Below are 12,965 nucleotides of genomic sequence, written 5' to 3' on the forward strand. Positions count from 1 at the left end.
TCCTTTGTGGGGTAACAGTTGCTCTCTGCAGAAAGAGCTGAAAGTCACTTGCAGATTAAAGTCAACACACAATCTTCTAAGCTGAAAAAATTCAGCAAAAACTACCATTCCATTATCCATTTTGTTAAATAATAAATTTCATATTCACTTCAAGATCCTGACTTAGATTCTCTCTTTTCTCAAGAACACACAATATTGATACATACACTTCCTCATAAATTGTCTCTGAAGGTACAATTCAGTTCAGTTTCACTTGCAGTGAACTCACACTTTATTTCTTGGCAGTAAGGAACTGTTCAGAGACAGACCAGAACTGCCAAGAAGACCCAGTTGGCTGCTCTCTGGATACACAGATAAGAAGGATCTTCCCAAAAGCATCTGCCCACAACATTTGGCAAAGTAAGACATAGTGGGAAGGAAAAAAAAAAAAAAAAAAAAAAAAGATGAGGGAGGCGAAATCCAGTTTGTTACCATTTACCTGGCATTTCTCAAATACATGGCAGCACTGCGATTACTAAAACTCGCATCTAAAATAAAGCAAGCAAGCAAAGATATAATGATATCCCAAGTTAAAGAATTGATTTTGATGCTCATGTAACATGGAGGTTCCCAACCAACATTACACACCTTGTTCCTGTGAAGGCATTAGCATTTCACAGATTATGGAAGTCAGGAATACGATACAGGCAGAACCCCACTCAGCACTGTAGCTGTATAACCAGACAACGAGTGCTGAACGATTTAACTTGTTTTAAGCAAGAAGTGACAACTGGAGGTAAACAACAAGCAACCAATTTGCAAGGAGCCCTAGGTGTACAGAAGATCTAGATGTGTATTTGAAAGGAAGGTGAGTGACCTCAGACCCCCATAAAGAGAAACCTAAAGAGTTAACAAAATGAGAAGCGTAACCTTTTATATGTGCAGGTGGAGGAACATGCTGACACAGCTGGAGTGAATCATGTAATACAGTGAATTCTTTGGCAAGTATCAGGGGTCACATCCATATGGAGATTAAAGTCCCCTGGAATAAGTAGTGTAGGTGACCTTAGATCAGACATAAGCACTGAGACTTCTCCAAGGAACAAAATATTAAATGTGAGTGATCAATAAATCAAAATAGCCGAGACAGAAGTAGGTGCTGCAAATATGGAGGGAGGCAAAAGTTGCTGCAAATGAAAGACAGGTGGGTGAAGAGTGGAAGAAAAAAAAAAAACTTAAAAGATGAGTGTCTCTATCTGCTGAGGCGCTACACTGAAGTTAATCAATAAGGACTGCCTTTCAACCAGGCACTAATATTCACTCTCGTTCAAGCACTTATCACTTGTACAAATGAAAGCCAAAAGTGTAATGCTTCATAAAGTACCTTGGAGTAAAGTGGTGCTAATCCTTTCCTGTGGGAAACTCTCTACCGGATGGCTTTTATAGGTCAGCAAGAGAAAAATACAAGGAAAAGACTCTGCTTTCCATCACATCTTGTAGCAAATGAGCTATTCTGCTCCGTAATATAGGAGAATTTCCCACATGTCCCATTAGCACTCACTCTTGCTATTACATGCAGACAACTCTTTTCCTCTCATTTGTTCTTTCCTTCACAAATTTATCATGAGGGAACAGGAAAAAAAAGAACAAAACTAGTTCCCTAGAGAGATTTCCATTTACCTGGAGAAAGCAGCTACAGATACATCTCTTTAGGCCAGGCTTAAGGTTAATCACCAGTTTGCAAGTCAAAAATGAAACTTGCCTCCTCAGTTGTAAGGGGTGATGACATTGCGTGAGAAGGTCACTCCTGCCACAGGAAGGTGAAAGTAGGATAGACGGGACTGCAAAATGGGAAGGACTGTCCCAGCCACATCCATAAGTAGCTTGTCTCTTCCAGCAGAAGTTATAATGATCAAAACTCTTACTGTGTAGACCAAGCAGGTACCATGACCTGGCTCAGCTTGTTGCCTGCTGTTATTGGCAGCTGCCCACATTACCACACCTAAAGTCAGCACTGTCCTCATAGTATTTATTAATTCATATTCAATAGAACATGAGGAGTGTCCTTAACATAGAATCATAGAATGCTTAGGATTGAAAGGGACCTCTAGAGATCATCTAGCCCAGCCCCCCTGCACACGCAGGGTCACCTAGAGCACGTGGCACAGGACTGCATCCAGGCGGGTTTTGAAGATCTCCAGAGAAGGAGACTCTACAACCTCTCTGGGCAGCCTGTTCCAGTGCTCTGTCACCCTCACTGTCAAGAAATTTTTCCTTAAGTTCCTATGGAATTTTTGGTGTTTCGGTTTCCGGCCATTTCCTCTAGTCCTATCAGTGGCCACCACTGAAAAGAGACCAGCACCGTCCTCTGCACTCCCTCCCTTGAGGTACTTATAGACACTGATTAGATCCCCTCTCAGCCTTCTCTTCTCCAGGCTGAACAGGCCCAGCTCCCTCAGCCTCTCCTCATAGGGCAGATGTTCCAGGCCCCTGATCATCGAAGGAAAAAAAGAAAAAAAAAACTCTTTTTTTTTGTTTCATATACACAATAAGTTCTGAGAATTAAGCCTTGTGCGCTTTTGAGCACTTCTCCATCACCTGAAATGTCTAAAGACCAGTTTGGGTTTAGCTGTGTAAAACAGCTGCCTTTAATCTACTTAATTCCAGCTGTATTTTCAACCCAGTTCAAGGTCACCCACCAGACTTGAATGATACTTGTTTAGAGCATATGAAACAGCAGTTGTGAGCTAAAACATTAGCCTCTGTAGATTAAGTAAATGGCACTTACCAGAAAAAAGTAGATGTCTGGGAGAGAAGTATTTCTTTAATTTCAAATAAAGATTAAACTTTATCTTCCTGAATAAGGGGTAAAACTGAGGGAACTCACAATCTCTTTCATTTCAGTACTCAGCGCACAAGGTACAAATAGACAGTGCCTTTTTTTCTTTTTTTTTCTTTTTCAATTTTTTTTAAACACAAAAGTATGTTTCACTTTTCATTAAAAGACTTTTATAGGACTGTGAAATAACAGCACTGTGTCTGAAAAATGCTCAGTTTGCTTACCTCTGACTGCCAAATTCATTATCATCGTGGCTATTAAATGGTGGCTTATGGAAGTTCTCCTGTTATCACTTCCTGTTTGATAGTCTTCATTTAAAAGACTAGTTTTGGCAGTGGATCAGCCTTCCCCTTCAATGTTCCATTTATTACAATCATGTAGTGAAAGCTGTTGCTACTAGAAGTACTGGCTCTTGCAAAAAACCAGGACCAGTAGATAAGACCATGAATTTGAATGACACATTTGATTGCTGAGGTAAAATGAAACTTTGATGGGATAGGCCAACCAGGCAATGGGATTTCAAGGATCGTTACAAGCAATCAGATTGGTTAAGGCACTGGGCACCAGGCCATAAGCTCCTCAGCTGGTCTTTAATCTCTGGAAAAGCCTCTATCTTTATCACTGATTAATTATTTTCAGAGCTTGTTTTGTTCTATATCAGGTTTATAGAGCTGTAATAATTATCTTGGGTTATTGTGACTAAATCGAGCAGGAAAGCAATCCAAGAAAGATCCAGCTGCTAGTTAAGCCATAACAAGTCATAAAACTAAATTGCACAAATGTATTTTTACTGAGTGGCATGAGGACATTTACATGGTTTCAGTATGTGCAGCCTCTTTTCAACCACACTGAAAAGCTAAAGGAACTTTATTTTAACCATTATATCCATAAGTGCAAAACATAACTCAGTGCTGCAAGATGTGCTTTGTTTATAATCACTATTATTTTTTTTCTTTTAAGGAAAAAAAATAACCCTACAAAGTACCCATCATTTTATGCCACACTACAGCAATGAAAAGAGAGAATCATAGCAGTACCTGATAATAATTTCCCAAAGGCTCACATTATAGTTCTTGACCCAGACTTATACTGATAACAGTAAAATAATAATTAAAAAGAAAGTCAGGACTCAGAAACTGTGGGGGTCTGTAAATTTACTATTTCATAAGAATGACTCTTTTTCAAAGCTTCTCCATTAATACCTTTTCATTTCCAAGGTTCTGCAGATCTCTTGAGCCTCTCAACTTTCACTGCTTAATCTTCTCTGCCTTAGAATAAAAGATGCAAATCGTTAAAATTTCCACATTTCAGTTGCAGGCTGGAGCACAAGCCTTTCCCAGAGGGGAAAGCTTGATGGTTCAGTCAGGAGAGCAGAATCTAGAGATCTATATCCAACACCCAAGTGGAGGCACAAATGGGTGCTGGTGCTGATGTAACACACACTATACTGCTTCCTCACCTTAATTCTTCTGTTAGTCATATTATTAAGCACCTGTAGCAAAAGGATTTTCTGCGATCAATGAAAATATTGCCCAATTTACCCCATTTTAAATTTGGCCTTCTTCATTCAGCAACATTTTTTCACTGTTCCATATATCCTCTTGTGATCAACCAAAAATTAAACAATTCTCCATCCTATTAAAATGCACAGTATCTTACAATGATTAGGTAGATCTTCCATTCTAATTAAACCACTTATTTTAAACTGAAAAAATGAAAACAAATTTAAATTGGTAGAGCAACTACACCATCCTGTAACATGAAAAACTTGAACAGACTGGACAGTAACAACAAAAGTTCCCCTTTATACAAGGTAGTCTCTTCACCTGAAAGCTAAGACTGGGAGAAAGTCCTGGAATTTAATCCTTGAATCCTGCACTAGCCTCATTGTCACAACTGAACAGACCAAAAAAGTAGTTAATTCTTGCAGATTATTGCATTTAGGATATTCACATGGAAATTTGCTCAGTGATATCTAAGTACATTTATTTTGTGAAACAGCAGATAAAGTAAGGGTAAATTTGCATGCTGCAAGCTGATCACTGGCTCACTCTCAGGACACCTGTCAAGGATTGGAGGCTTGAAGAAGGCAGAATGGAAGTGGAGAAGGTCTCAGATTCTCAAGGGCATCTTGATGTCTAATTCTTATGTTGGCAATGAAATCTATTAGAAATGAGTGGAACTGAGATGCTTAAATAGCAGAAAGATACTTGAATTTCCTCCTGGAATTTGCCCCAAAACAAACAAATAGAAAACCAGGAGAATCTGATAAGGAGATATACTTCATTGCAGAAGAGTGGGATTGACCCTTTTAGCAGGAACACTTGTCACAGCTAGGCAAGAATAAGGCAGTTACAGTGAAACTGTCTTTTCAAAGTATCCTGGCTAGCTTGTCAGATTTGACAAACTTTTATTCTTACCAGAAAACAACAGGCCTCTTCACCAGGTGAATTTTCCCTCACCCCTAATGAGACTATCAGCAAACACAGAGATGAATTAGAATAGTCATTAAGGAGGCAGAGCATAAAAAATGAGCCACGGGAAAGGTCAGAGCAGCAAGGGTGAATGAAGAGGAGCATGAGCTCTGTCACAACCACTGCAGATGTGCGGGAAACAACCAGGGGAGAGAAACAGATGTTCCTGTTAAAGCTGTGCAAATTTGACGGCTGCTTTCAAGGATAATGGAGCAGCCATAGGAGGCAGAAAGAGGGCTCACCATGAACTTAAACAGTGCTGTTTAGACTCCCTCAAGTGCCATCGAGTTTAACAGCTAAGTGCTGCCATCTCCCCTGCTTCAATGAGATTAAAGGTGACCTGCAGCAATGGTCATTAGTTCCACTATCTTTCCACAAAGATGGTCCTTTGATTAAAATGGTTGGTTTTGTTTTTGTTTTTTTTTTTTTTCCTCTTACAGTGTGTGTTTTAAAAGGGGGAAAAGTTCAAATGTTTCTTTCAATCTAAGAAAAATGTCTAAAATCAACAATTATGCTACTTCTCTTCCTTATCTTTTTAAATGCATGTTGGTTTTAACTTTTTAGAAAACAGATTTTCTTTGTGGTTGATTTGTTGATCTTAAAATATTCATAACTTCATTTGCAAGACAAGTTGTCAGAACTGTAACCAACTTTGCAAATCCACAGACATCTTCACATTATATAGAAAGATCTCCTGGTACTGCTTTTAAGTCAGTGTACAAGCAAGCAGATGAGGAATGGCCATGGTCCACACGACCTTCATTTTTTCCACTTTCAGGTACAAGCCCTGCTCTACAACACTGCCGTATTTCCCACATACTCGCACACTGCACATGGAAAAAGACCATTTCTCTACTCACGCCTGCTTAACTCCTGTTATTTTTGGTGCTTCCTAGGATACTGTGTGAGGAAGAACCTTTTTCACCCTGCTCTTCAGCTAGTCCCTTTAGCTACCTCCCGCTACCTCCCTCTGCTGACACCCCTCGGTTGCCCAAGCCGGAGGCCTCACGCTTTACAGCACAACTGCTGCCCGTCGGGCAGTTCCAGGCAGCAGTAAAACTGGCCAGATTTGCACCAATCTCACCCGCTCAGCCCACACAAGAAAGCAGCAAAACCTTCATCTCCTATCCAGATGAGCAAGAAAGGGACAGGAAGAAAGAAAACCGTAGCCACAGCTATTTTTATTAGAAGGATATCTACTCACTAACAAGCCTGTTATCTCCAACTAATTTCCCACTAACCACCTGTCTGAAAGCAATTCCAATCACTACGAAGCAGATGTGGATTAGAAACAATGACCTTGAGGTGAAAGCCTCTGTATCTCATTACTAATCCGCTGAGGTTTCCTGCACTCTCCTGATTGCATCGTGTAGTTATTTACAAGTGCCTCTTCCGAGCACGAGAATTTACAAGACTTGCTTTAGATTGACTATACCCCTTTGGACTATATTAAATCCTATAGTCAATCTTGACTATTTGAGATTAATCAATATAATTAACATATTTGTTACTGCACTGTCACTTCCATGAGGAGAAGTCTCAGGTGCAGATAAACTAAAGCATAAGCCTGCCCTGGCAAACAGAAAGTTTAGGAAACATAAGTCAGACACCTACAGTGTCAAGTGTAACTTTTTATACTACAATATATATCAGATTACTAAAAAAAAATCTACATGTCTGCATTAATAAAAATCTGAATTTTCTTTAAAAGCATTAAAATATTTTGTTCTTGGGAAACAGGCATGAGAGTATTCTTCATAGAAATGCTGACAAAAAAAATGGCTTTGCAAAAACTTTTTTAGTTGTCACTTTATATAGGATTTATTGCCTTCAAGCTTCCTGTTTAAATACTTCTAACCAAATCATTTACTTCCTATTCATGTATTACATATGAAGTAAGAGGAAATTTTAACTGAGGTCTTCAAGAACTTGCTTCTAAGAATATAAATATGGCAGGAAAGAAATTAAGGAAAAAATACTTTTTATTTTAGGGAAAAGGTTGAGGTAGAGGCAAAAAAGAAGGAAGATTTAAGAGATTCTGCAGTAGTATAAAACAGTCATTGGGTTTAAAACAATAAAATACTGAGAGAGATACATTCTCCTGTGAATCACTGGCTGTGATAAGGAAGGATACATCTAGGATGAATATTTTTCTTCATTCTGAGATTGGTGGCAGATCATCAGATTGCCCGAGGTTATCATAAATATGTAAGCTTTGGAAGTAGTCTTAGCTGGAAAGATATCGTTCACTTTGAAACAGGAAAATGGGTTTTCCACTATCAACAGAGTTTCAAACATCCTGTATTCTGAGAAGCTGAAAAATAATGATTTATCCTTAATCACAGTAGCCCAAAACTTAATAAGAAGCTTGATTTCAATGAGCCAATAGTCAAAATGTTCAGAATTTCATCTGATGAGGTACCAGGTATTCCTAACTCCCACTTGTACAAGGTGTAGCCTAAAAGGCACGGCAGCACAGACACTTGGGTCTTCAGAAATGGCCTTTAAAAACTCTTCCCTTGAAATACGCTTTCACAGGAAGAAAATTGTCATATGCATCCACTATAAAAAGCAGGGGAGCACCAGAACCCAGATCCAGTCCTGGAATGTACAGTTGCTAGTCATGGTTTGACAAAATGAGAATCACCTTTTTCTCAGGGACTGTTTTAATTCTAATGAATTCTGGGAACAAGGCCTTAACACCTGAGCCATCACAATAAGGTAGGCAAAGCTGGTTCCCTCAAGCACCATGAGGACTCCGCAGAGAACATCCACCGAGGCTCAGTGCATTCTTCAGGCACTCTGAAATTAAAAGGTGCGGTCTCTGAAAAATATAACTTGCTTTTCCTTTTTTCATTTAAAATCATTGACATTTCTTATCAAGTACTTTGGTAACACAGAGTTATACATACATGTATTTAAAAAAACACTAATGAAATGGGGTAAAAAAGTCCAGATCTGTACTTCTTTAAATGAAAGAAGAAATTCCTTTAAATTTCCAAATTTTCCGTCAGTTTCTGCCTGAGGGATTTTTTTTTCAGTGAACCTTTTATGTGTCCAGTAAATTAGATGTTCCTAGTAGAAATTCTAGTAGAGAAAAGGCCTGTTAATCCAGACCAAATAAAGCTTGAGAATACTACAGTGAAAAAGCAGACATATATATGAAGCATCTTGTCAAAATGGGACTCTCTTCTTTAAAGGAGTTTCTTGCACATCCTTACTAATATTAGCAGTCGTGGTATTATGACTGTTTGTGATTCACTGCTCAAAAAACAGCCAAGTTTCAGATGAGAGGTGGATAGCAATTACTGAATGAATGGAGCCTGTATTAGAGATCCAACATTTTGCCAGTCCAACACATTATCCTTTGTCAGCTTTCAAGCACTTTTAGCCATTTGGGTAGAGGTGCATTATTAGATAGTCCATGTTTCAAGAAACACTGACAATTTACACAGGCTTGCAGTTAAAAGTAGAAAATATCTTTCCTTGCGTGATTCTGTAAATGATTTGGCCAAATACATTCACACTACAAAGATGATGCTTTCAGTGAAGCTCACAAAGGACTGTCTCTCTCCACTTCAACTTGAGTTAGAAGATCTGTGTTAAAATCTTTGGGGAAGATCACATAGCAGGCAGTGACCAGTTTACATGATGGAGAGAAGACTTGCACCTTAGCTTCTTTTAGAGAAGCAATAAGTCCTTCGGTGTAAAAGTAAATACAACATGGACTAGGTCTTATCTCACCCCTTCTCCAGGACTGAGCCAAGGCAGGCAATTAGGCAAAATGACACTGGATTCAGTGAGACAACTTATTTTCTGTTTATTACTTGGCATGATCTAGTAGAATCTCAACAGGAAAAAAATCCTCTCCCGGAGGTGGTTGCTTTGCTCGTAACTCATTACCCTGGAGACAAGAGATATCACTGCTGCTGTTTTAATCCACCAAGATGACTTTACTCAGCTCTATGGCAAGCCTTAGAACTCTGTTGAGCATAAAACTCTGTTGAGCACAAAGCAAAATCTTCTCTCCTGTGGCAAGGAGACCTTCCACTTGAAGGCTTTAATCTAGAGCAAGTCAGTCTATGGCAAAATGACTGGTAATAACAGCAGTGTGAGATAATGGCATCTCTTTTCAAAATGCAGTAATTCAAAGTTTTGATACACACTAGTAGTGCACACGCAGTCAGCCCCTTGTCACCAATAATTACGATTCCACAGCAACTACACAAAAATACTCGTCAATTAACTAATTTCTTTTTGACAGTTTTGGAAACAGAAGGAGAGAGATACTGACGCCTCCAAACCACAGTCAGCAGCTAACGTGCATCTCCTTTCTATTTGAACAAGCTGCTGTCAAATCAGCAAATGCTTAAAAAGGTATTTGAGGAGGTTCTACTGAATGCTTTAGGGATGAAGAGCAGATACCTGAAAGCATTTTACAAGTATTAATTCTTGGGGTATTATTAAGATCTGTGCAAATAAAGTAAAAAATACCTGGTGGGAAGAAGTGATGAGTTGAGAAAACTACTATTTATAGATGGCCAGTATTTTAAGACCTAAAAGAATTCTGAGAAAAGCAATTGCCTCTAAAAAAATAAAGCAAATCCTGACTTCTTCAGCAATATGCCCTAAATATTTAATAAGGGATCCTGGAGCTCAGAAAGGTTTAAGAATGTGTTAGGATATTGAACTAATAAGCACCTCCAGTAAGCCTCTAAATACATATAGTTAAACACTACCTAGTTTATTTTAATTATTTAACACAGAGACTGAAAGAGGTTAATGTGACCCAGTAGACTTGTTTATTCTGAAAACTACTGCCTCTCCTTACTCAAAAATCTGCATGCCGAGCTGCATCATGGCACAGTGTTACAAGGGAGCAATATGGAATAAAATTTTACAGCTGCTTGCTAACATCCAAATGACAGCATTTACACCAGGACAGCGAGTGTGTGAAGCTGCAAGTAATAGAAAAGTCAAGCTCATTGACTTTGTTGACACCAGTGGAAACACTTAAAGCGTGTGAGATAGACATTAGGCTAGAGAATATCCTGGATCAGGGAGGATTTTGCTACTCTCCAAAATTCAGTTTTATAGGGATAAAAATCCCCCCTGCTTACAATTGAGCTCATAAGCACTGTCTATACATCCTTCTCTCTTCAAATGGATTGTGTGTCAGCTTAATCTCCAGTCTCCTCCTCCAGCTACGATAGAGCAGGAAGCAGCATTCATTAAGCAACCCAAGATAGTGCAAAAGAAAAACTCACTCCATAAAACCCAAAGGTTGTTATAAACAACAACAAAAACTGCTTTTGCAATCTTGTTCTCCAATGCAAAAGGCAGAAAAGAGGAAAAAGTAACCATTTAGGGCCCCACACAAACAAAAAAGTCCAGTTTTAAGTAATGCCATTTGATGCTCAGTATATTCACCTGGATATGTCTCCCTTAACTGGATCAAAGATTAGTTTTATATACAGAAAAAAGGGTATGAGGTAGATTTTTTTTTAAAATCTGCGTAGGTCTTTTCTTATGAGAAACCTACAAAGGTAATTGCCTCCAGTTGTCCTCGGGAATGCCAATACAAGAAGAGGTCCATGTTCTGTCTCATAAATGGACAACAAAAGCAAAAAGCCTCATAAATGGCATGATACGCCGAGGAAAAAGGCAGCTTAGCTCTGCACCATTTCTGACCATTTTGGAGAAATTTTCAGAGTCATCATTTCAGTGCTACAAATTGGTATTTAACAACACGGATTTTGTGTAAATACAAAAAAAAAAAAGGCCACAGAGGTCCTGTAATTCCTAGAAGATCGGTTGACAAAACAAATGCTTTGACATTCACAGACTTAATGACATTAGGAACCTTCTGAAGGTAGCAAGTGATGGAAATTTTCCATACACATCTTGTAGAAAAAATTCGTATGCGTTAGAGCAAACCAGGCAGCAGATTCATGTAGGATTGAAACTTTGCGTTGCTCTATCAGTGCAAACTTACTGCTTTAACACAGCAGGATCCTGCCCAAAGGCCCTCCTATTATTTCAGCTTCTGAAGGAAGCTCAAGAAATCATCTTTGAGTCTTTCCCATTCAGGCTGTCTTGGCAGCGCCATCATCTTCCTCAGGTTTACGAAGACGGCTGTGTCTAATCATGATTGTTTCCAACTCAGCTCTCCCCGTGAGCGAAGGGGGCATCCTTATCAAACACTTTGAGAATAAGGTACCTAAATTGCACAAATACTGTATTTCTAGCATTTGATTTTTTTTTTCCTGTTTCATGGCTTTGCCTTCTGGAAAATCAAAACGTCATGAAAATGACTGATCTCACAGTAAAAAACATTATTTTCAGACAAAGCTGTGATAAACTGAATCCAAAACCTCCATATAAAATACGAACATCTTCAATTGCCTAAAACCTCAGTGATGGAGAAGTCAGTGGGGCAGAAACAAAGAGAGCTCATCCATACAAAAAAAATAAAAAAGTGTTTAAAAATAATTAGCAATTCAACCATTTTATCTGAGAATGAACCTGAGGGTACCACAATCTTTTTTTCCTCCAGTTCTGAATAAAAATAGCACACTTAAGTCTTAATTTTGTTGGCTATTTTTCCTTTTCTGCAGGATTTTCATTACTGCTTTCCTTTAAAGCTCTCCCAAGACTCCGTTATGTGCCCGGAGAGCTTCTAACAGAAAAGAGCTTACTTGCCTGGCATCTTTTTCCAGGCTCTCTTAGCTCTAATTACAAGGCAAAGATTAAAAAGACAAATGAGTTTTATCATTGCAGCCTTGGCCTTTTGGAAAGAAAAAAACAAAAACAAAAATCAGTGGAGCTTCCAACCTTAGGTAAAATGTTGAAGTCAGCAGCTTATGCTGAGGGGGAAAAAGATGAAATCCAATTTATGGAAAATTTCACTACAAAGCTCACATGCCTTGTGGCAGTCGTGCTTAAGCACAAAGTTGTGCAGCATGCAGGTGACATAATTAGGTCACTAGGGGCAAGGCTGCTTAGAACTGTTACATGAAGAAATCTATAAGATTTTTCAGATTAGACTCCTTCCAGGTTTCAATGGCAAACATTTCCTTTTTGTTGCTGTGGCTCAAAAGAGTGACTCTGCAAGCAGCTCGAGCAGGTCCTTCTTGCCAATACATTGCACTGCAGTTATCTGATCTGGCTAACTAAATAATGATGCTTTCAAACGTTTTTGCATTTTCAACTTGAAATTATCTATGGGACATTGTTAAACACGTTTGATAACTTTGGCACCAAACATGAAACAGGACTAAAGCGACGCAATAGGCAAGCTGCCATTGGTGCTTCCCTATCATTTCAGAATGAGAGGTGACATTGCTCATAATAGAAGCGACTAATAAGAGTCAGACTTGGGTAGGATTTTCTGAACTGCCTAATGAGTTGGTTGAGAGCACTGAAATCGATGTTTCCTGCTCAGCATGGAAAAACAAGTTGTAACTACTAGTCAAGCAGATGACATCTAATAACGAAAACCCAGCAGAGCAGAAATCAAGGGGTTTTGTCAGCAGGACACTCACATGTGAGAATAGCAGTGACTCTGCCGGGAAGGATGGATCCCAGGGTTGGGATCACAGCCCATGCTGCTGCTGGATCACACAAGCTAATGCAACATCTATTCCTCCCTCTCTGCCACTGCCAGCCAGATG

At 39.0% G+C, this 12,965-nt stretch overlaps 1 protein-coding gene across 1 annotated transcript in view; it reads right to left on the reverse strand.

The window, feature by feature from the left end:
• TAFA4 (TAFA chemokine like family member 4) overlaps positions 1-12,965 on the reverse strand; it is a 49,429-nt gene that overhangs the window by 18,873 nt on the left and 17,591 nt on the right.

Source organism: Tinamus guttatus, unplaced genomic scaffold (genome assembly GCF_059628265.1).
Source record: "Tinamus guttatus ecotype Peru unplaced genomic scaffold, ASM5962826v1 Tinamus_guttatus_pri_ptg000307l, whole genome shotgun sequence".
Lineage (NCBI taxonomy): Eukaryota > Metazoa > Chordata > Aves > Tinamiformes > Tinamidae > Tinamus > Tinamus guttatus.